General features: G+C 41.8%; 1 protein-coding gene across 17 annotated transcripts in view; it reads left to right on the top strand.

Moving 5' to 3' along the window:
- LOC101350473 (ankyrin repeat and sterile alpha motif domain-containing protein 1B-like) overlaps positions 1-23029 on the top strand; it is a 469608-nt gene that overhangs the window by 272874 nt on the left and 173705 nt on the right. The gene's annotated exons all lie outside the window — the stretch shown is intronic.

The following is a 23029-nucleotide window of genomic DNA, read 5'->3' as shown; positions in this document are numbered from 1 at the left end:
CAGTCAATATTTTGTTAAATGTTTTGAATATCTCCCCTGATGGCCCTCGTCAGTTTTTCATGCCCAGTGTCATACCAGGATTCCATTCTGAAAATACTGTTCCTGGCCTCTTGGGTAACTGTCCAAATATGCTTGACCTTTTTCAGAATGTTTCCATGTGATCGATGTTCATTTACTCTGTAGCAATTTGAAATGATTTCTTCCTGCACAAAGTATATTGACTAAATTGCTGCCTCCCGCCACTTCCTTTTATCACTTCTCCTTAAATGTGGCTGTTAGAATGAAGAGTAGCTCTTCACAGAAGCAGAAGAGTGCTTAGTAGTAAGCTGATTTAATTGTGATGTTCTCTTGGATCAGCCCACTGAGGTATTTGAATATTCTGCTGTGACATCATCGTGACTTAGCTAATTGTCTACTCTAAACCTTGGATGGCTCCCTGTGGCTCAGGGCTCAGCCGTGAATCATCCTTTTTTCTTATATATTATGACTGTAATTTTTCTTACTTCCTGAATAATGGAAGAGTCATATACAGGGCTTTCCTCTGAGAGGAGATTAGAACACTTAGCAAACACACGTCAATAATTGTCCAGCCATGACAATCTGGGATATGTGATGATGGAGGGGGTGTTAAGTAAGAAGGCAGGAAATGTGAGATCTAAGAGATGATGAAAGGGCCCCAGAGATTCCCTTCACCCCAGCACAACAATGCTTGGTACGTGTGATACACACTGATGTTGCATTAAGATGTAGCTGAGAACTAACGAGGAGGTAGAAAAGTTGGATTCTAGTCTTGACCCCGCCAGTTCATCACTGTGTGTTTATGGCAAGTTATTTAACTTCACTGGGCTTCAGTGTCTTCATTGGAAAAATTAATTCACTCATTTATTCATCCATACATTTTTCTTGAGTAAAACAGTCCAGCTGCCATCGAGCCAACTCCAACTCATGACAACCCCATGTGTGTCAGAGTAGAACTGTGATCTATAGGGTTTTCAGTGGCTGATTTTTCAGAAGTAGATTGCCAAGCCTTTCTTCTGAGGCACCTCTGGGTGGACTCGAACTTGCAACCTTTTGGTTAGCAGCTGAGCACTTTGCACCACCAAGGGACTCCATTTCTTGAGTATCTATTTGTGATGAGCACTAGTCTGATGATGCTGAGGATATAGAAGAAAACAAGGAAAACAAAATTGCTTGCCATCATTGAACCTACATTCTAGTGGAGAGAGACAGACAATAATCAAAATAGATAAGTTAAATACATAGTATGTTAGAGGGTGATACGTACTTTTGAGAAAAACAAACCAGAAAGGAGGGATAAAGAGTTCTGGAGTAGGGGATTAATTTTAAATAGCGTGATCAAGGAAAAGCTCAGTGAGAAGGTAAACATTTGAGCAATCATGAAAGAAGTGTGGGAGCAACCTATGCTCCCTAGGGGATGGAGGAAAGTGGGGTCTGGATGTTCCAGGCAGAGGAAAGAGAAAGTGCAAAGACCCTGAGGTAGGAGCATGCCCGAAGTGGTCAATGAAAAGCAAAAAGGTCAGTGTGACTGAAGCAGCATGAATAAAGGGGAGAGTGGTTGGAAAAGGGATCAGAGAAATAAAGGTGGGGGTGGCCATAGGGCAGGGGTAAGAAGATAACAAGGCCCTTGAAGATAACAGCAAAGACTTGTTTTTGCTTTTACTTTAAAGGAACTGAAGGGGCATTGGAAGATTTGAGTGGAAAAGTGATTGCTGAGGATTTGGATGTGGGGTATAATAAAAAGAGAGCAATGAGATACGACCACACCAATTTTGGCCTGAGCAACTAGAGGGATGGAGTTACCATTAACTAAGATGAGGAAGACTGTAAGAGGAATAGGTTTGGGGTATAAATCAGGAGTCTTCTTCTGGGCCTTTTAATATTCCTATTAGACATCAGGTGTGTTGGAGAAGTACACTGAGGACTTGGCAGCATGTAGATGGCATTGAAAGTCATGAGGCTGCACAAGATCACCAAGGGAGTGACAGTAGATCAAGAAAAGAATCAGCCAAGGGCTATACCTTGGGACATCCAACATCCAGAGGTTGAAGGGATGAGGAGAAATCAACAAGGATGTGGAGAAGAAGTGGACAAAGAAACAGAAGGAAAACAAGAAGAGTGTGCAGTCCTGAAAACCAAGGAGGAGGGCAGACCAATGGTCTCAGTCCAGGGCAGAGAACAAGATCTAGCAAGATGGAGGTCATCGGTCGTCTCAACATGTCAGTAGAGGGTGGGATGAACACATGATTGGAATGAGTTCATGAGAGAATTGGAGACCTAAAGTACAGACCTGAAGAGTGTTTCTGTAAAGGAAGCCAAAAAAATTGGTTGAACTAAATAGGACATTTCATACTCAAATGCCTTGAAGGATCACGCAGATTATATAAATGAGTGAGGTGGTATATTATGATTGGATGTGGTACAGAATGTGGAGAAAAATAAAAAGAGTAAATGTTCTGCCTGAAGGTATTCTAATAAAAATAGAAATAAATAATAATAATGTGTCAGATAAAACATATCTCCAGGTCGCCAGTCTGCAATACTTGGACTAAATGATCTCCAAGGACCCTTCCAGTCTAAAGTTCCACAAACCTAAGCTGTGAGGGAAAATTAAGTCCAGGTATTTAATGTTGAGCCCCTGAGCTGTAAATAGTCTTACTTCTTTTTGAACTGGAGCTAAGCATTTGTCATGATTCTCCCAGGATTTTTGACAGAATCTCTTTTGTTCTTAATCTAAAAGCAAAGGGTTCAAGTGAGGAGGGACCAGAGTTGAGACTAGAGAGGTAGATAAGGTCAGGATCATATGCTTATTTCTTCCTTTGCTAGGAATAAATGACTTAAGCAAGAAGAGCTTGGGAGGTTAGCTCTGACCAAACCATAGGGAGATAGTTTAAGGGAGATGTGAGTAGGAAGTAGGGGAGTTGCTTTGCTATGGCAAAAACCAGGACTAGTGTACCTGGTGGTCATAAACAGGCTTTTGACTTCATCAGCTTCACACACACAAGACTGTTGGAAGTATTTAAAAGACCATAAACCCACTGCCGTCGAGTCGATTCTGACTCATAGAAACCCTATAGGACAGAGTAGAACTGCCCCATAGGGTTTCTGAGGCTGTAAATCTTTAGGGAAGCAGACTACCCCATCTTTCTCCCATGGAGCATCTGGTGGATTCGAACCACTGACCTTTCTGTTAGCAGCCAAGTGCTTAGCCACTGCGCCACCAGGGCTCCTGTTTAAAAGACCACGATCCCCTGAATTGATTTATTACAGCATTAATTTCTTACAGAAAAACTAATCCAACTCCTGTCCCTGCTGTTCCTAAGGGACCACTCACCATGTTGTTATTCGATAAATATTTGGGGAAAGATTTGTGTTCATAATCTCAACATGTAGATTAGTTTTTTGGGGCAGTACAACTTACATTATAACTAGTATATCGAAACTTCCTCGGGCTGTGTGATGCTTTCCTTGGGTCCCTACAGGCGTTGGAATCATGTCAGCTTCAGCATCTTGACTCTTTGGTTCTACAAATACAATGACAGCTGTTCCTCGCTTAAGTATAAAGCCATTTTTTAACCCCAGGATCAAGCAGTTAACAGTTTTATAGTAAGTAGTCCAATGGAACTTTGGCTAGGATCTTGTTATTAATATAAAGTTCATCAGTAAGATATCACATTTAAAAAAAAATCTACTGCAGTATTTTTATCTCCAGATGGTGGTGATGGGGGTGTCATTGAAATTCCATAGCCCTTCCTCAATTCTCCATATGTTGACAGAGCCCATGCAGACATTTCCATAAATGCTACCTCTGTGTTTTAAGACTTCTGCCAATGTTCTGCCTTCCCATTCTCTATGACTTTTAGATCTGGCTTCTTCAAGAACTAGAATGCTTTTTTGTTATTTCATGTCTCAGAATCGTATATTGGCGTATCTCCATTGGAGATTAGTGGACCCATGGTAAACAAAATCACACTAAAGTCAGAAATATTGAATAAATTGGCTGTGGAATGCTTCTCTTGTGTCAATGAAGACGTTTGGAATGGTGTTGGCTTCATTGATATGTTGATTCTATTTTATTGTTTGATCATCACATTAAAGCTAATTTTAAATGCTCTATTTATAACAAGTTTCTACAAATTTGTTAAATTCCACTGGATTCTTTATTCTGTTAATTTACACATTGGTTTATAAGTCTGGTTATTTGCAGTGACATTATTTCTGATGTATTCCATCTCCTTCATCTCCTAATTAAAGTAGATTTTCCATTTTTCTAAACTTTCAATGTGTTCTCCATATTTTCCATAGAAGAAAATTCTGTTTCCTCTGTTCTTTTCAGATCTTGATGATTAAATGCATTTCAGGATCCAACAAGCTATATATCCCGCTCCTTTGTGATTCTGTCTTATTTGTTCATCTTGTTTATTATTTATGTCTTAACTACCATTATCAACAAGAATAAACATTTATCAAATGTGCACCCTGGTGATATGTAGAATGATAGAATGAGATCTATATGTGTGCATGTGTGTGTGTGTTGTTGTTGTTGTGGGCTGCTGAGTCAATTCTAACTCATAGCAACCCTATAGGACAGAGTAGAATTGCCCCATAGGGTTTCCTAGTCTGTAATCTTTATGGGGGCAGATCTCCTGGTCTTTTCTCCAGTGGAGCTCCTGTAGGTTTGAACTACCGACCTTCCCGTTGGCAGCCGAGCACTTAACCATTGCACCACCAGAGCTCCTGTATGTGTGCATATACATATTAGCCAACATTTCAGCTAGGAGAAGAGTGCTTAACCGTTTCTATCATCCAGGGACTGTCTGTCTAATCTATTTGTGAGTCAAGGTTTAGTTTCTTTGTTTTTGTCAGTCTCTCTTGTCTTACTAACAGCAAACCTATATTTTCTTTTAGCCTCCCTCCTTTTGAATTCCAAATGTCTTTTTCTTTATGGTTTTGCACCTACACTGATAGAATCTTGCTCAAAAATCACAAGATGGCACCAAGTCTGTTGGGAAAAGAGTTAAAATTCTCTACCTTCCCAGCTAACTGTGGCCCACAGGCTGCTAATTAGCTTGATGGATCAGCACCTGGTCTGGTTATGAATGCTCAGAAGCCCATTGGCTGCTGGCAGCTGATTCCTGACTCCCTGAGGTTTGGAGATGTATCAACCCTGGGCAGAGAGAGCTGGCACTTGCTTAAAGGGTAGCTGCAGCCAATTATTCATGTGCTCCTTTGGACTTGATTTGGCTGAAGGAAGAATCATGCTTTTACACACATTTGAGACAGCCTTTTCTTGCACAATTGGTTGCATCTGACTGGTACAGTTTCTCTTCTTTGGTGTCTTTACAATACAATGAGTAACATTGGTATGACCCTACAATTATCTAAGGGATAATTGTGTGTGTGTGTGTGTGTATACATGTATGTATGTACATATATATGTATGTATATATACCAAACTCATTGCTGTCTAGTCGATTCTGACTCATAGTGACCCTATAGGACAGAGTAGAACTGCCTCATAGGGTTTCTAAGGCTTTAAATCTTTATGGAAGCAGACTGCCACATCTTTCTCCATGGAGCTGCTGGTGGGTTCGAACCGGCGACCTTTCAGTTAGCAGTCGAGCACTTAACCCACCGTGCCACCAGTCTTTCCCCATGTTCTTGTTCTTCCTCCCTTTACTTTTTATTCTCTAGTGCTTAACCACTGCACCACCAGGGCTTCAAAAAATCATTTCTAGAGAATAAACAGTAAACGGAGGAAGAACAAGAACATGGGGAAAGACTGGTGGCACGGTGGGTTAAGTGCTCGACTGCTAACTGAAAGGTCGCCGGTTCGAACCCACCAGCCATTCTTCAGAATAAAAATGTGGCAGTCTGCATCCATAAAGATTTACAGCCTTGGAAACCCTATGGGGCCATTCTACTCTGTCCTATAGGATCACTATGAGTTGGAATCAACGGCATTGAGTTTGGGTGGGTTTAGAAATGATTTTAAAATCAGTTTGTCTTATCCTTCCGATTTCAGTCAGGTTTTTAAACGTATGTGTATGTAATGCTTGGTTTATACGACATCAAAACCCTGGACGGTCTCATTTACCAGGAAGGCATCATGTTAAAGTATTGGGCATAGATTTGTATCTCCATTTTGCCATTTGGTAGTTGTGTAACCCCAGGCAAGTTTCATAGCCTCCATGAGCCTCAGATATGTCATCAGTAAACTGGAGAGACTAATTCCTAGAGTAAAGGGTTGTTGAAATGGTTATGTTGTTATTGTTAGTTGCTGTCAAGTCAGTTCTGACCAGGGCTTTGAACCAGTTTGTTCTGGTTTGAACCCCTGCTGAGAATTTGCATTTCTATCAAGTTCCCTGCTGCGAATTTGCTTTTCCACCCCAGATGTACTAAACCAGAATCTACATTTTAACAAGATCCTCAGGTGATTCTTATGTATAACTTCCTGGGAACATGTTAGAAATGCAAATTGTCAGCAGGGGTTTGAACCAAAACAAACTGGTTCAAAGCCCTGGTTCCAACTCACAGTGACCTTATATATAACAGAACAAAAAGTTGCCTGATCCTGTGCTGTCTTCACGATTGTTGTTATGTTTGAGTCCACTGTTATGACTATTGTGTCAATCCATTTCATTGAGGCTTTTCCTCATTTTTGCTGACCCTCTCCTTTACCAAACATGATGTTCTTTTCTAGTGATTGGTCTTTCCTGATGACATGTCCAAAGTAAGCAATATGAAGTCTCGCCATTCTCTCTTCTAAGGAGTCTTCTGGTTGTACAATGAAATGATTGTACAAAATCATATTAGTTTCCTTCTTTTAGTGCTTACTACTCAGATTGATCATCCCTCAACATTTGAGTGTTGGCTGTGTGGTGAGCTTGGTGATGGGGTTTGCGGAAGAATATAAACTAAATAAAATATGCATTGCTGCTAATACCACCCAAGAATGCATAGCCCAAACAAAGAGAAGATCGCCCAGAAGAAACATTCAAAGAATAATGTTATAGCCAGCATCATTTCTATACGCATCTTCTGGCATGTGTGTCCACAAATGCTGTCTATTTTTATTGTGCAGACATGGATGAGAATCTCAAGACCTCATTGAGATCCCCTCCTCCCAATTAATCTAATTACACAGAAAAGCATTAGTCAATTACTTAGTCTTTACTGAAGATTTCATGAAGGTGGGTAGTTGGAGGCATTTACAGCATAAATCCAACACAATTTTATTTTTAAGTCCCATTCAGTATTTCCATTCTTGAAAGGCCATATTGTCACTGGTGTTGTCTTCCCTCACATAGCCCTTGCTCTCACTGACTCCTCTTTCTTTGCCACCTTCCTCCCAGGGACAATGCAAATTCCTCCCCTTGTCATAAGTGCAGAAGTTAAGCAACTCTGTTGAGTTATCTGAGTATGTCTGTGGGGTCTCACCATTTGCCTCAAGTAGCTTATCAAAATATTTCTTCCAAACACAGTGCTAGACTAATGCAGGTAGACAAAATTTCCTCCTTATCTTTACACGTGCATCATCTTATTTTATTCTCACAGTATCCTTGCAAAGAAGGTATTATTATACCAATTTTACAGATGAGGTAACTAAAACTTAGAGAAGTTAAGAAACCTCTTCAGTGTGCAAGCCCTACCTTGCATATTTGTTGTGGGGACTAAAACCCAAAACCTGTTGCTATTGAGTCGATTCTGACTCATAGTGACCCTAAGGACAGAGTAGAACTTCCCCATAGGATTTCCAAGGAGTGGCTGGTGGATTCGAACTGCCAGTCTTCTGGTTAGCAGCCTGAGCTCTTCACTGCTATGCAACCACGGCTCCTGTGAGGACTAAATAGGATAACATATTGTTAAGTGCTTGTCCATTGCGAGGCATAGAGCAGGTAATGACAACCTTCACTTCCAGTAGTAATTATAGTAGTAGGTGTAATCATAGCAACATCCTTGTCCTAACTAGCTTGTGTGGGTAGCATACTGACTGTCAATGACAGGGCCAGCTACAGAATTTGCAGGGCCTGATGCAAAATGAAAATGTGTGGCCCAGCCAGGAGGAATGAAGTCAATCTGCCCTTCCCACAGGCCTGTGCCCCAACCTACAGCAGATGAGCAAACTCCAAGAGATGGCAACCTCCATGCCCTATGTGCTCGGTACTTGGGTCAGGGTAGGGTGAGAGGCCCCTGCTGAGTCACCACCAAGTTGCCCGCCAAATGCGCCATCATGCTGCCAGTTTAGTGCAGGGATGGCCACTGCCTTGACCCAATCCAAGAAGTCACAGGGTGGACGACCCTCCATGCCCAGCGCTACCTCCACCCCCTCACTAGGAGCAGAGTTCAAGGGCTAAATGCAGACCACCCTCTCCTTCACCCCTGTCAATGCCCCAGGCAGAGGGCAGCAACGGTTGTGGGGTGAGCCTGGGAGGGGAAGGCCGGGTAGGACCTGGGGCAGTAGGTAGGGAGCAGACAGCCAACCACTCATGCCAGAGAGGCAGGGACACAGTAGGAGACAGGACTCCATGTGAGTTGAAGCTCCAAACAGTGGAGTAAATGCTCCATTATCGAAACAGACTTTACTTACAAAATGCACATTCACAGATAGTTATTAAGAATTGTAAGATGCAACTATAAGCATTAAACCAAGTGTGGGGCCCTCTGCTAGTGTGTGACTGCACTGGTTACACTCCCGTAAAGCCAGCCCTGATCAACAATGAATATGAAAGTGCTTCAGAAGCTTTAAATGCTGTATAAATGCCAGGCATTATTGCTAGGATCACCACTGTGTAATGATATTAGGCCCTGGAAAGTGAACTTAGCACTTATTTAGTGGCCCTAGATTTAAAGGAGCAAAGGAGAGCTCTGATACTTTTGTTTCCCCCCAGGGAGAAAAATGTTCTGTGACTGCAATGAACAGTGATCATACATTCTGAGTGACAGGGCAAAGCCAGCATCTTAAGGAAACATCCCTGCCCTTCCCACAGACCTCCCTTGCAATCAAAGTGCTAAGGCAGAGATACTGACTCATTCTCAGATCAGATTTGTGGATGCCCCCTTCTAGGTGGGGAGAAAGAACTTCTACTTGGTGCTTCACCCAGCATCTGCTCCCCTCCACCCACCTGCCCAGGTCCCCAGGAATGTGGTGGTCTTTGTCCCACACATACACACACCCAAAACAAACTGGTTGCCATAGAGCCAGCCCTGACTCGTGATGACCCCATGTGTGTCAGAGTAGAGCTGCATTCCGTAGGGTTTTCAATGGCCGTGATCTTTTAGAAGTAGATCACTAGGCTTTTCTTCTGAGATGCCTCTGGCTGGATTTACGCCACCAACCTTTTGGTTAGTAGCTGTCATGGATTGAGTTGTGTCCTCCAAAAATATCTGTCCACTTGGATAGGCCATGATTCCCAGTATTATGTGATTATCCACCATTTTGTCATCTGATGTGATTTTCCTACGTGTTGTAAATCCTATCTCTATGATGTTGATGAGATGGGATTAGTGGCAGTTATGTTGATGAGGCAGGACTCAATCTACAGGACTGAGTTGTGTCTCGAGCCAATCTCTTTTGAGGTATAAAAGAGAGAAGCCAGTAGAGAGACATGGGGGACCTCATACCACCAAGAAAGTGGTGCCAGGAGCAGAGCGTGCCCTGTGCTGAGAAGCTCCTCAACCAGGGGAAGATTGATGACAAGGACCTTCCCCAAGAGCTGACAGAGAAAGCCTTCCCTTGAGCTAGCGCCCTGAATTCAGACTTTTAGCCTCCTAGACTGTGAGAGAATAAATTTCTCTTTGTTAAAGCCATCCACTTGAGGTATTTCTGTCATACCAGCACTAGATGACTAAGACAGTAGCCAAGCACTTAACCATTTGCATCACCCAGGCTGCCCTCTGTCACACACCATCCACTAACCCAGAGCTTGAAAAGCAAGGATGTCCTGGAGCCTTAGGTCAACCTTCTGTCCTATTTCCCTCATCTCTGTGGAAACTGGGCTGCAGCCCCCAGGCCCTCATACCTTATGCATAGATTTGATTCCACACAGTTCAGTATAGCAGATCTGCAGGGGCATTTTTGGTTATTTATAAAAGCATCCAGTGATTTGGAACACACCACTTATTAAACAGCTTCTTGGTCTACATCATGATTGGAGAAAGCAGCTGAGAGGAAGGGGAGAAAACGCAAATTAAACCTTTCCCACTAGGGACCCATTTAGAGCACTGAAGTGGTAATTTACTAAATGATAGCCTAATGGCCTGAAAGAGTTAATGTGGCTTCCCAAAGCGCCCTATTTCAGCCCAGATAGTCATTTTGGTCCTAGGGATATTTTGGCTCATTTTATCCTGGGTTCCGAAAAAGTGTATAAAACTGGTCGCCTTTGAGTTGATTCCAAGTCATGGTGACCCCATGTGTGACAGAATAGAACTGTGCTCCATTGGATTTTCAATTGCTGGTTTTTCAGAAGTAGATCACCAGACCTTTCTTCTGAGATGCCTCTGGGTGGGCTCGAACCTCCAACCTTCCAATTAGCAGATGAGTGCATTAATCATTTGCACCACCTAGGAACTCTGAAAGAGTGTATAGACCTAGAAGAGAAAGTGGATTTTCCAAGCACTGCATGTACACCCCTCCCTAGTGTTTAGTAGAAAGGGAGAAAGCTAACAGTTCTTGAGGGTCACCCCCTACCCCACTCCTCGCTAGAAACTCCAGGGAGCTTGTGTTCCTTTTATCCTTGGTGGCTTTCTCTTGCGGGCCTATAGGGTGAAAGGAGGTACTACCACAAGTGTCAGGCTGGGGACTGCCCTGGGAGGAAGAGAATGTTTTAGGGCAGAGCTGTTATCAGTCCCTATTCGGACAAAGCCTTAGTTCACCACGGCTTGCCAGTGCAGTAGCATGGGAAAATACTTGAGCCTTGGAGTTAGAAATTTTGAATTCCAGCTGTGTTTCTGCTACTTACTAGCTGTGTAACTTTGAGCAAGTCCCTCATGGGGACTCAGCTCCGTCATCTGTAAAATGGGAGCAATATTAGTATCAACCTTCTGGGTTGTTGATATGAGGATTAATTGAGATAGCATGTGAATATATTTTGTAAACTAGAAAATATCTCACAACTTTTATTTATTTAAGGAGAGAGTGTAGTATAATGAAGAAATCATGGATTGCAGAGCCATGTACCATATTTTTACGCAAATAACATGCACCTTCGATGTTTGCTTGCCAGTCACGCCCTCTACCCCCCTTGCTAGTTATTTTCGGAAGCACACTATGCTAATTTTTCACAGCAAAATATAAAAAAATTGGCATAGTGGCGATTATGAAAATACCTCGTGGGAGGGGGCGCAGTTGGCAAACAAATGTAGAAGGCAAGCATTATTTGCATAAAATACTGTATTCTGGATTTAATTCTAGTGCTGTTTGACCTTGGAAAAATTATCTAACCTCTCAGAATTCCCAGAATTTCTTCATACAGGCTACAAAAATAAAATACCAACACCTACAGAGCTCTGGTGGCACAATGGTTAAGTGCTTGGCTGCTACCTACAAGGTCAGGGGTTCAATCCACCTACTGCTCCGTGGGAGAAAAGACCTGGCAATCTGCTCTTGTAAAGATTTAAAAAAAAAAATGTTGCCATCAACTTGATTCTTACTCACAGTCACAGGGTTGCTATGAATCTGTAAAGATTACAGCCTAGTAGCCCTATGGGGCAGTACTACTCTGTCACATGGGGTTGCTATGAGTCAGAATCAACTTGGCAGCACACAACCACAACAGAGTTGTTGAGATAATGCATGTAAAAGGCTAGGTACATTGTAGGTATTCAAGAAATATCGGTTTCTTCCCTTCCTACTTTCTCCTCATTCCCAGAAATATCTTCCATAGGCATACATGTTTCTCTGGCTCTTTCTCCCCGACTTGGACCTGAAAGTCAGATTCCCATCCCCTGTGGCTCAGGGAAACTGCTACATCCTCTACTGAGTTCTCTGGCCCTATCCTCTGCCTCCTGGGGTGTTGGCAGGGGGAGAAAAGGAAGAAACTGGTCTTGAGGATTGAATGTGAGAATGTTATTCTGGCCTACACTCATGTGATTAAAAGTCTATGCAAAATATTTGGTTTTATTGTACATCGAATTCTGTCTTGATTTCTTGATTAACACTGAGCCAGATTCAGTTAAAAATTTCAAGGAAATCAGGAGAGCTATCGTGTGCTCCAGGAAGTATTGATCCCATCTGTTTGATGTACCTCCTCAGATAACCAGCAGAACCATCTTCTTTCCCCACCAAAGTTGTTTCTCCTTCTTTCCTCACTATCTAATTTTTAGAGGTCATTCTAGACTTTGCCTTCTCTCTCGCCATCCCCTCCATTCAGTCACCAAGTCATTGAGATGCTATACCTTTTACCATTTCCTGATCCATCCTCTTCCTCTTTATTCCTACCTATTACAGCCCCTTATCATGTTTCATCTGGATTTGTGCAGTGGCCTCCAAAATAATTTTTATGTCATAAGGTTGTTGCTAGAATTAAATGAGACAACAAATTTTACATTTGCTAATGTATCATAGCACATGGGCCCTGGCCCCTAGTGTGTACAAAATAAATGGTAACTATACAAAAGGTTCAGAAGGAAACTTTGACTCAGTGTAAGGAAGAATTTTGTAGTAGTAAAAGTCCCAAAGACAGGATAGGCTTCCTTAATGGGTAATGAGCTCCTTGTCACTGGAAGAATCCAAGCCTTGGTTGAATGACTTCTTTGTTAGAAGTTGTAGAGGAGATTCAAACATCAGATGGGAGGTTGGAATAAATTATCTTTAAGTTCCCTCTAAAGAAGTCAGGACAGTTTCAGCCAGAAACTCAACTGAAAAGGGCTGAAGCAAAACAAGGACTTTATTGAATCACATAAGAGATTGTCAAAGGTTTCAGGCACAGCTAGATCCAGTGCCTTAAAGGCTGTCACTGGAATACCTAAGTCTCTCTCTCCGTATCTCCACTTTGCTTTCCTCTGCACTGGCTTCACTCCTGGGTAGACCCTCTCCACAGGATGCCCCTTGGCAGCTCCAGGCATTAAGTTCAGCACCGTGCAGCCCCATAATCATTGACTCAATAACCCAGTGGAAAGAGAGCCCCTTTCTCAGTAGTTACAGCAGAGTCCTGGACCTGATGCTCCCTAAACAAATCACTGTCATTGAATGATGTAATCTTCTGATTATCCAGTGGTCATGGGCTCACTCCATGGTCAGATCTTCTAGGATTTCATGGCCAGGTGTGAAAGAGGTGGTTCTGCAAAAAAAAAAAAAAATCAGTCTATTGATAACAGAAATAGAGGGACTCCATGTTGGGCAGGCAGAAATAGTAGACATCAACCACACCTTCCTATCCTAAGATTCAGTTTCCAATATTTATTATATAATTCTTTCTCCCTTTGTCCCTCTAGTATATTTCAATACCCTTAATGTACATTCCTGGAGAGTTAGCATAATAATGCACATAACTAAAACCAAACCCATTGTATTGAGTCGATTCTGACTCAGAGCAACCCTATAGGACAGAGCAGAACTGCCCCATAGGGTTTCCAAGGAGTGGCTGATGGATTCAAACTGCCAACCGTTTGGTTAGCAGTCAAGCTCTTAACCACTGTGCCACCAGGGCTCCATAATATGCATAATCACCATCAAATGATAGATTATCTTGTCCTCCACAAAATCCTGTGGAGAAAAAAAAAAAAAACTTTTTTATGAGTCTATGTCTTAGTTTCCTAGGGCTGCCATAACAAAATACTACGAAGTGGGTGGCTTTAAAGAACAGGAATTTATTGTCTCACAGTTGTGAAGGCTAGAAGTCCAAATCAGGGTGTTGGTTGTGTTGACTCCTTCTGAGGGCTCTGAGAGAGAAACAGTTCCATGCCTCTCCTACCTTCTGGTGGTTCATGGCAATCCTTGGTGTTCTTCAGCTTGCATCAGCCTCTGTAGTCATTTGGCCATCCTTCTTCTAACTTTCCAAGTCTGTTCTCTTTTATAAGACAACACTCACATGGGATTAGGACCCACCCTACTCTGGTATGACCTCATGTTAACTGATTATATCTCCAAAGACCCTATTTCCAAACAAGGTCACATTCACAGGTACCAGGGGTTAGAATTTCAACATATCTTTTCTGGGGACACAATTCAGTAATTAAAAAAAGTTACTGTCCATTCCTAAGTACATGACACCTCATTTACACGACTGATAAATATACAAGGTGCTGTGGGAATGAGCTTTGTTATTTAGTTCTGTTGATAAGTTGGAGTAGCCTCTTGATCCTAAAGGCTTATGAATTCATACTTGTTGTTAGTTGCCATAGAGTCAGCTCTGACTCACGGTGACCCCACGTATAATAGAACAAAATGTTGCCTAGTCTTGAGCCACCTTCATGATCGTTGGTATATTTGAGTCCATTGTTGTGGCCATTGTGTCAATCCATCTCATTGAGGGTTTCCCTCGCCTTCACTGGCCCTACACTCTACCAAACGTGATGTCCTCCTCGTGATGGTGTGTCCAAAGAAGTGAGTTGAAGTCTTGAACAATATTCTGTGATCCATTGGGTTTTCACTGGCTAATTTTCAGAAGTAGATTACCAGGTCTTTCTTCCTAGTCTGTCTTAGTCTGGAAGCTCTGCTGAAACCTCACCACTATGGGTGACCCTGCTGGTATGTTTGTCCTAATGTGGTGGCTTGTGTGTTGCTATGAATTAATATGAGAGTGAACTTAATTCTCTGGTTGAATAATTACTGCGCTCCGTGTATCATGCTAGGTTTTTACATGGGTGCCCTCATTTAATCCTTAAACAACTTCGTTAAGGAACAATTATCCCTATTTTACAGATGTAGAAACTGAGGTGCAACAGGCTAAGCAACTTGCTCAGGGTCACACAACTGGAAATAGTAGAGCCAGAACTGAACCCAGGTCTGAGCCTATGGCCTTTTTTCCTGTATATGTACTATACTACCTCCCTGAGGACTCTTACCATGAGTCTCCAATATGCTCTAAACAATAGTTTTTGCAACCAAAAGTCAGATCTTATGGTCTGATTCCTTAAAAGAGGGCTGTTCCAAGAAATCTGGGATGTATATCCACTTAGTGAAACCGACATCCAGATCAGGTTACTGGAGCATTCTCTTCCCACTGCTAACCTTGAAAGTTGCTGGGAGTGTTCAGCACAGCTGCTCTGGTGGTTAAAGGTGTTAGTAGGATGAGGTACTTAACACCTGTGCTGTGTGGCTGAAACTGACTCTTGAGGTTGGTGGTGAGCAAAGGCTGTAAGCCAAAGTCTTAGCTATGGCTCAGTGGAGCTGCATGTGGTACAGGCCCTGAATGTAGTTAACATCAAAATAAAGTCACTAGGTCTTAATTCAGGAGACTGGGGCAGAACATTCCTGGCAGATGGGCCTCAGTGTTTACACTCATTCCCCCTGGATTCCAAGCCTGCTTGCCTTCGGGAAAAAGTGTAAGTCTCTTCTGCTCACTCTGGGTTGTGTTAGCTTGGTAGTTACATCTGCAAATATGCCTGTAGTTGACAGGCGGTCTATAAGTTGTTTTACATTTTCCACTCAAACAAAGGAATCTTTCCACAGCGAAAGAATGATCAGGCAATAAAATCTATGAGTGCTGGAAGTCTTTCTATGCCTTACTTGTCTTATTAATGACCAGCAAGCCCTGAGCACAAGGGAGAACTATACTTCTTCTATAGCAGACAGACATATACCACCAATAGCCACACACACCCCGTTCCCCACTCAGAGCCAGTTCTGATGCCTAAGTCTTGGGGGACTCCTTGATTCTATTGCTTCCCTAGACTCTCTGTCACTGCTGTCCTATGCCATCTATCAGTACATACTAACTTCTTGTGAAATTTAAAACCTTGCTTTCTGCATATTGGAAGGTAAAGTACCACAATATGAGGATTATAAATCCAGATTCATAGTTCTCCTATCACCATGACAGCTTAGTTGGGAAATATCTATTAGACACTTGGTTTACATGGTTGAAAAGATTTATTGGCGGGGGTGGGGGGTAGTTCCCAAAACTTTTCTACGCTAGCCACCTGGGCCATGTTTCACACCACAGTGTAAAATGGAAAATGTGGATGTTGTCTAAAGTTGTGACCTCAGAACTTCTCTTTCATAATTCTACATGTGGGCTAGTTGAAGACAGTCCACATCCAGGGCTTCCAACCAGAAGGAGTAAGCTGATAGCAAGTTCATTATCTCTTGAGTGGAAACGTGCAGAAAGCAGACAGCATATAACCTGCTTTCTGCATGTTTCCACTCAGATAGCAACTATAACTCAACACGTCCCAAGCTTTTTTTTTTTACTTATTCAACAAATATTTACCTAATACCAATTTGGGGTCAGAAGCTGTACATATATTGTTGTTTTGTGTGCAATTGAGTCAATTCTGACTCATAGCGACCCCATATGACAAAGCAAAACTGTCCCATAGCGTTTTCTTGGCTGTAATCTTTGTGGAAGTAGTTTGCCAGGTCTTTCTCCCATGGAGTTGCTAGGTTGGTTTGAACTGCCAACCTTTCAGTTAGCAACCAAGTGCTTAACTGTTTGCGCCACCAGGGCTCCTTGGATATAAATAGAAGAGCACATAAACAAGGTCCTTGACCTCATGAAGTCTTATGAGGAGAGTCATAACTAAACACATAATTACAAAAAAGAATGACAGATGTAATATTCGGGGGAAGTAAAGTTATTGTGAGAGTAAAAGAGTATTGCCTAGGCCAGTGCAGGACAGGGGAAGTATAAATATTTTCCTGGAGGAAGTTACATGTTAGTTGAAATCCATAAGGTTAAATTAGAGTTACCCAGAGAAAGAATTCCACAAGGTTAGGGTCTATTTCTAATTTACCTTCCCCTCCCTTATCACCCAGCACAATGTTAGACATCACAGGCATTCAATGTCTTTGCATTAGGAGTAAAAGTATTTTTATAATATTACCTTTTATAAAATCACTAATATGCTATAAAGAATCACGAGCTAGCTCTCTCTAGCTAATACATGCACGCATGCACACACACAATTTAGAACGTGTACATTTGTTTAAGATTCACTCTAAGTTATCAGTGCTTAGGTATTAAAATCAAAAGGCTCTTACTTCCTCATCACTTTTTAATCCTATTTCTACATGAGACTGCCTCTCTCAACTTTGTTTACTGATCTATTTCCAGCTTTAAGTTTGGCATCATAATTCTGAAGGATAGAGGCAGCTTCTATTTAAGTAAGTTTGTACTTAAACTTACTTGTATGTCTGTTTTTTAGTGATTTTTTAAAGTATTTTTTCTTTGCTTAAAAATGCTCAAAGTAGACTAAAGTCTGTAATATATAATAATGTAAAATGCTAAGATAAGCTAACATTGAGGCAAGAAAGAACTTTTACTCTACTCTGCTACACCTGAATATAAAGTTGGGTTCCCCCTCCAAGAATCCCACGCAGTGGTTAAGCATTGGGCTGCTAACCCAAAATTTGGCAGTTTGAATCCACCAGCTGCTCCTTGGAAACCCTATGGGGCAGTTGTACTCTGTCCTATAGGGTCACTGTGAGTCAGAATCTCAATGACAACAGGTTTTTTTTTTCTTCCCCCAAGAATCTCAAAGAAGTTCTAAAGTATGTAATTCTAGTTGGCTTAAGACCAACAGTCATAAATGAACTTGTATTACATCATGAATTCCATGGTCGATCCATGGAAACCGATCTTCCTAGTTTCAGGCACCAAATCTAGATGGGTCTATTAAGAGATGAATTATTGTCTGTTTTGATCATTGTCTTCCTACAACAGTCCTCATATTAGACTTGCATAATTCCTCTACATAGCTCCAGATGAAATAATCAACCCTGTTGGCACTTTTCCCTTGTTTTCCTGGAAATTTTACCAAAACATTAATTTCCTTCTTCTTTGAGGTTATGTCATTGAAGGTAATACAAATCTATTCCTATTTCATTTCAGAATTCTCAGACGTTTTTATCAGAGTACATACGTCAATGCTGTGAACGTGAGAGGTGCTCAATAAAGGTTTTTAAAAAATATTTTAGCTAACACTTTTGCAGTGCTTATTATGTGCTAAACACTACTGTTAATGTTTTACATGGGATATCAGTTAGGGCTCAACCAGAGTAGCAGAACCAGTAGGGGATATATATTAAGAGATTTATTGCAAGGAATTGGCTTAGATGATTATGGGAGCTGGTTGGGCAAGTCTTAAATTTGTATAACAAGCCATCAGGAAGGGGAGGCTAGAAAGCTTGGGCATGGGTTGAAACTGTTGTCCACAAGTGGAATTTCTTCCATGAAACCTCAGTTCTGCTTTTAAAGTCTTTCACCTGATTTAATCAGGCCTATCTGGATTATGTACGATCATCTCACTTAACTTAAAGTCAACTGATCATGGACTTTAATCCCATCTACAAAATATCTCCACAGCAATACCTAGATTGGTGTTTGATTGAATAACTGGGGACTTTAGCCTAGCCAACTTGACACATCAAAAAAGCAATACACATGGGTTATCTCATTTCCTCCTTACCATAACTCTTTGAGGTAGTTTCTATTATTATTACATTTATTCTACTGTAGGAGCATGGAGGCTCAAAAAGGTTAACTTGCTCAAGATCATGTGACTATTAAGTGGAATAGTCATAACTGGGACCCACTGATCTGATTGCAAAGTTGGTAGCTTAACTATTGCATTATTCTATCTCTAAACAAACGAATAAATTATTGTAATTCTATTCCTCTAAATCTGTGGAAAGTGCCTTATACTCCTATATTACATGTCTCTTTGAAAAGTTACCACCATCTTTGTACTCATGAGACTGAAATATTTACCTTATGGATAATTTTTTTTAATACAAAGGAAGAATACAGGAAGTTGGGGGAATCTTAAATGCTCATCCACTCTGATATAAAATTGCTGTTCTTAAATCAACAGTTAGTATTTGAAAGGGTTGCATTCTTTATTACCGGTAATAGAATGAATGCTTTGCTTTTCACTGGGGAGACAGAGAGATTGGAAATTGGCACTATAAGATTTTTTTTCCTAAATGTCTCATTTTGCAAAGAACAATGTAGCACTTAATATAACCAGGGTTTTAAAAAGATATAAATCTCCTCCAAGTGAAAGAACATGAGACTATGTATTATCCATATTTTAAATGACATAAATAGGAATTGAATGATTTTTTAGCAAAAAAATAAAATTACTGAAGGAAAATAATAATTCTGACATGGAATATCCTAGGGCACCACGGTATCATGGTAAGAGTTCTGAACAAGTGGCAAGGATTCATGGTTTGCTCTTGCTTCTAATTAGGGTGAGTCCTTAGGCAAGTGACTTAACATCTCCAGGCATCAATTTCCTTTTCTATAATATAAAAGGGTTTGAGTAGATGATCTCTTAAATCCTTTATGCTGTTTCTGGAACATAAAAATGTCTATAATTTCAACTACGCATAATGACTATTTTAGTGCAAAAGGAGTAAAAAGTCATTCTTTTGTGAATTATTTAATTTTCTTACCCAGAACAGTAGGATATTACATTGATAATACCTTTATGTTTTAATATACATACCTGGGGATTATTTCCAAATTTCAATAGTGCTGTGTTGAAGTTAATTTCCAGGACTACAGTATTTAATGCATGCAGTATTTAATGCAATTGTGCCAAATGAGGCATCAATACAGCCACCATGGACAGCAACTTTCTCTCCCAATTACCTCTAGAAGAAATTTTTACCCAGCCAAACACAAATGCTGACTGAGAATTAGATTTCCATCACTGTCTGGAGGTAATGTAGACATAAAGACTGCCTATAGATCCCAAATGACTCTAGAGTGCAAGGGCCTTGACACGATGAAAGAATGATAGTATGCCTCCTTTCCAAAAGCCTGTAGTTTGCTGCTAACAAACGACATCTCTTTGAGCAGCCCAATAATTGTTGCCAGAGACCCATATTCATATGAAAATGATGCCTTGGCAAGTATCTTTCTTCAGTCATTCTAATGATTGGGAAACCAAGAAAACAGTTATTCTGTCTCAAGTCACAGGTGTTTGGATTGCAGAGTGAGGAATAGAACTAAGTGGCCTGACTTCCAAATCCAATGAAAGTTTGCTAATCTCAAAGAAGAGAGATATCCAATCATACCCCAGGTAAGTAGTCAGGTCATGTTCATTCAAGTGTCTGCCAGTTAAGAAAGCAGGTCATGTCCAACCTGTTTCTCATTCTCTACATGTACGATGTAAAAATCAAAACAAGCTTCTTGGATTTCTTATGTAAGTAGAGAAATGGTTCCCATATGATTAAGTGCTCATACCTTGGAGCTTGCTTTTAACCATTAACCAGATGTTGTCCAGTTGATTCTGACTCATGCTGACCCTATGTGTTATAGAGTAGAATTGTGTTTCATAAGCTTTTCAAGGTTGTGACCTTTTGGCAGCAGATCACCACGCCTTTCTTCCAAGGTACCTCTGGGTGGGTGTAAACTGCCAACCTTTCGATTAATAGTTGAGTGCTTAATTGTGTACACCACCCAGGACTCCATGGAGCCTGCTAGGCCTAGGTTAATGTCCTGGCCCTGCCTCTTGTTAGCAGGGCATCTTCCAGAATGCTATTAACCTGAACTTCACAAAGCAGACAGTGACATGAGTCAGACAAAAGAGTGGACATTTAGTGTTTCTTCTTAAGGAAGAAAACATTGCCCTGCAACTCCTAGTTTTAAACTTTTCTAAGCCTTTTTAAAAATTTTATCATCTGTAAAGTGAAGATAATAATAAAACCTACCTTGTAGAGTTGTGAGATTTAAATGTTGTTATTTTTACTGTTAGGTGCTGTTGAGTCGATTGCAACTCATAGTGAGGAAACACTGCCCAGTCCTGCACCATCCTCACAATCATTGTTATGCTTGAACCCATTGCTGCAGCCACTGTGTCAATCCATCTCATTGAGGGTCTTCCTTTTTTTCACTGACCCTCCACTTTACCAAGCATGATGTCCTTCTCCAGGGACTGGTTCCTCCTGATGACATGTCCAAAGTATGTGAGATGAAGTCTCATCATCCTCACTTCTAAGGAGCATTCTGCCTGTACTTCTTCCAAGACAGATTTGTTCGTTCTTTTTGGCAGTCCATGGTATATTCAATATTCTTCGCCAACACCACAACTCAAAGGCATCAATTCTTCTTGTCTTCCTTATTCACTGTCCAGCTTTCACATGCATATGAGGTGATTGAAAACACCATGGCTTGGGTCAGGCACACCTTAGCCCTCAAAGTAACATCTTTGCTTTTTAACACTTTAAAGAGGTCTTTTGCAGCAGATTTGCCCAATGCAATGTATCATTTGATTTCTTAACTGCTGCTTCCATGGGTGTTGATTGTGGATCCAAGTAAAATGAAATCCTTGACAACTTCAGTATTTTCTCTGTTTATCATGATATTCCTTATTGATCAGGTGTTGACGATTTTTGTTTCCTTTATGTTGAGATGTAATCCATACTACAGGCTGTAGTTTTTGATCTTCATCATTAACTGCTTCAAATCCTCTTCACTTTTAGCAAGCAAGGTTGTGTCAAATGCATAACGCAAGTTGTTAAATGAGATAATGCCTGGCAAATCGTAAGTGCTCGGTAAATGTTACCTATTAGAAAAATTCATTCACATTTCTATTCTAGTACCTACAAAGTTTTGTAGTTTTGTAGCTGTTCGGTTGTTTGCTTGCTTTAAGGCAGTATACTATTAAAGTTTAGAAAGTGAAGTGAGTGAAGGTACCCTAACAACAGGATTGCTTAATAGTACCTGTTGGAGCTTATCATAACCCGATACATTTCCTTAAATACGTTTTCTTAAATTAGTTTCATTTCAACCTATTTCACAAACTGTTTGGGAGCTGTTACCTTGTTTTCAGAGGTTGGCTTCCTCTGTGGGAATCTGTTGTTCTTCGTTAGGTATGGCCAAATCGAGGCTAAGTGAGCAACCTACAGTTTCATGTGGAATGTTGAAACGCCATGAAACTAAACTGTGTGGGTTGTCAGATATGCTAATTCAAGTGTTATGGTATTAAGCAGTTGCTAAACCACAATTATTTTTATTTATTTACTGCGAGAAAAAAAAATTAGGATTTAACAAAAGGGAGAAAAGTCTTGTCCTTTAGGGTCAGATGTACCTTTTAACTGGCATAATTTTAAAAGAAAGCTTTGCCAAAGTAAATTTCAAGAACAGTATTGGTGATAGTACCATGGTAACTTCGGTGGAAACCGGGGGCGGGGGAAGTGGGGGGTAGTTTGAACCGTATCAGAAAATCTTACACAAAATCTGAACTGTGACCTTCCCAGTCTACCGGGGGCTAAGTCCCAAAGGAGGGGGCTACCAGTCCACGCAAGTTGAGAGTTTCTGTGGCTTCTCCAGCGTCGTAAACCCGAAGCAGCTCGTTTAGGACAGGAAACCTGAGGAAGCCTCGGAGTAGCGCGGGACCTGCCTTTTCCCTCTTTTGCCTCCTCTTCTCTCCAGCGGTGGCAAGGGCCACCGCTGCTGCCGCTGCCGAGCTGGTCACCTGGGCGCCTGCGGAGCTGCCTCGTTGCTGCCGCTGCGGCGGCCTCTCAGAGTGCGAGGAGGGGGTGGCGGAGGAGCGAGATATCCATAGTAACAGAAGATGCTCGGGGCGCTGAGCGGGAGCGAGTGCAGGAGCTGGGAGCCCCCGCGCGCAGGCAGCCCGCGGTGCTAAGCGCCCCGCAGCCCCCGCGCACCCTGCCCCGGCCCGCGGCGCTCTCGCAGGGAGGGTCCGCCTGAGTGGTAAGCCCTCCCCAGCTCCCCCCGCCCTCTGGGCAACGAAGCCGACACCTCCCACTCGCCCACCCCCGGGAAACCGCCGCAGAACAATGGAGAGCGCCGCCAGCAGCCCGGGAGACAGCGCTGGGGTGACGACTCTGCCCCGCAGCCGCCGCCGCCCGGGCTTCCGCGCGCCGTCGCGCGCC

The sequence above is a fragment of the Trichechus manatus genome, unplaced genomic scaffold (genome assembly GCF_000243295.1).
Source record: "Trichechus manatus latirostris isolate Lorelei unplaced genomic scaffold, TriManLat1.0 scaffold00081, whole genome shotgun sequence".
Lineage (NCBI taxonomy): Eukaryota > Metazoa > Chordata > Mammalia > Sirenia > Trichechidae > Trichechus > Trichechus manatus.
This window is presented reverse-complemented; position numbering and strand designations above follow the sequence as displayed.